The following is a 2,265-nucleotide window of genomic DNA, read 5'->3' as shown; positions in this document are numbered from 1 at the left end:
CAGCAGTGGCAGAAGTGGATGCTATAGGAGGAGAAAGCAGTGAGTACTGGATATCTTCAGAGTGACCTATCCCCTATATCCAGTGGTTCCCAACCTTTTTCTGTGACCTGCTGCTGGCAGCAGAGTGCAGTGGTGGTGGTGGCCCGGGGGTAGGGGAGCTCCTGGCACACGGCATGGCTTGTCTTGTGTGTGCTGCTGGTGGCATTGCCCCTGCGACCCTCATTTGGGTCTGTGACCCAAGGTTGGGAACCGCTGCCCTATACAGTACCCTCCCTAGCATCTACCACTGTTGGTTTAGAGATACAAGATGAATCATCTCCAACCATTCTGTTCAATAGCCATCAATAGACCTATCATCCTTGAATTTCTCTCATCTTTTTGAACAGTGGTTGAAGCAGATAGTGCAACCACTCTTGTGGCAACGAATTCCACAGGTTGACTATGCATTATGTAATAAAAGTATTTTCTCTTGTTAGGTTTAAACCCGTCTCCTGCTAACTTCAGTAGGTGCTGCCTAGTTCTGATATTTAAGACCTGACGAACAATAGTTGTCCACACCCTTCGTGATTTCATAGATCTCTTTCATATCCTTCCTTCACACTTCTGTTTTCCAAACTGAAGTTCCTAGCCTTTTTTAGTCTCTTCTGGTATGGCAGTTGCTCCATGCCCCTTATTTTGATTACCCTTCTCTGTACCTTTTCTAATTCTACTGCATTCTTTTTGAGATGTGGGGACCAGAAGTGCACAGTTTTCAAGATGTGAGCACACCATAGATTTGTATAATGGCATGATGATGTTCTCCATTTTGTTTTTCATTCCATTCTTATGATGCCTAACACTGTACTGGCTTTTCTTGGTCACTGCTGCACATTGAGGTGACAGTTTTAGAGAGCCATCTACAATGACAGCAGGGTTTCTTTCCCGAGTCTTAACAGGTAGTTCAGAACCCAGCATTTTGTATACGCTGAAGTTATTTATCGCCATGTGCATTATCTTGCACTTGTTGACATTGAAGTTCATCTGCCATTTTTTTTGCCCAATCACTTGGCTTAGTGAGATCTTTCTGTAGCTTTCCTCCATCAGCTTTGGACTTGATTATCTGGCATAATTTCGTGTCACCTGCAAACTTGCAGATTTCACTGTGCGCCCATATCCAGATCATTGATTATCTTCTCTTCTATGCTTCATTTCCCGCCTCTACACATAGTTAATGTGGCGGAGCCACACAACTGCTTTATCATAGACTCTTGCCAGATCCTCATCCTGGGTACATGGGTGTACTGCACATGTGAGGAGGTGGTCAGTAGTCTGTGGTGCATCACTGTGCAGGTCACTGGAAGTGTTGAACAAAACTCGGCCCAGCATAGATCCTTGTGGGACCCTATTTTTGACCTCCCTTAATTAGCCCAAGAATTTGAAGTAGTAGTTTTATGTCAGCAAAATATGTAAGTACCCAAATTGGAATTGAGCAAGTTGTCACCTCTACTTCTGCAAAAAGTTCTGTTTAGCGTGTACTCTGTCAACCAAGCATCCTTTGCTATATTAAACACAATTTTGCTCTTTTTAGTTTATGCATCAATTATAAGCAGTATCATTCTTCAGCATTTTTCCACATAAATAAGTCATAAATAGTTACACAGGACAATTTTTTTCTGAAAATGGAAAGGAAACACTTTTCAAAATGATACATTTATTTTAGAAAATTCAGATTATCTAATTATTCCTCAGAAATAATTTACAGGCCTCCAAAACACAAATGCAACGTGTTCTAGCATCACACATTTATATATAACAAAAATATAAAAAAACTTGTAACAAAGCAGGTTGGCATATGAGAGAAGACATTAAATACACAAATTATTTTAATGTGCCTAGTTTCTATAATTTTTTCACTAAAAGGAATAAATACTGAAATTTGTTTTCCTTGGGAGAGAAGCTAGAGCCTGGACTCAAAAAACCCAGGAGTTCAGTCTGTGGAGTGTGCCTATTGGGATTTTTTAAATAATGTAGCATATAGACATAAGACAGTGTTCTGAAATTAATTTTATAGCTACAGAAATCATAAATCAGCTGTCCATTAGAGCTGTGCAAAGCTTTGGATCATAATTTGGATTCGGAGATGATTTGGAGGCTGAATTTATGAATCCGAATTGAATTGCTGGAAGCTTTAGGCTTTGAATCGATTCAGAGCTTCTGAATCAATTCGGCCATAGGGTATTATGAGGAATCAATGAAATATCTATAACTTTGTCTTTTGGCTGATTC

At 40.0% G+C, this 2,265-nt stretch overlaps 1 protein-coding gene across 1 annotated transcript in view; it reads right to left on the bottom strand.

Annotated features, from left to right (window-relative positions):
* Nucleotides 1-2,265, bottom strand: part of NEK4 (NIMA related kinase 4) — a 64,766-nt gene continuing 62,501 nt past the window's right edge. Inside the window, exon 17 of the mRNA XM_019505213.1 lies at nucleotides 1-21. The gene's annotated coding sequence lies outside the window, so the exon portion shown is untranslated. The remainder of the gene's footprint in view (nucleotides 22-2,265) is intronic.

The sequence above is a fragment of the Gavialis gangeticus genome, unplaced genomic scaffold (assembly GCF_001723915.1).
Source record: "Gavialis gangeticus isolate Ggan-Ray unplaced genomic scaffold, GavGan_comp1, whole genome shotgun sequence".
Classification (NCBI taxonomy): Eukaryota; Metazoa; Chordata; order Crocodylia; family Gavialidae; genus Gavialis; species Gavialis gangeticus.
The sequence above is the reverse complement of the archived record's forward strand: the minus strand, read 5'-3'. Positions and strand labels throughout refer to the sequence as shown.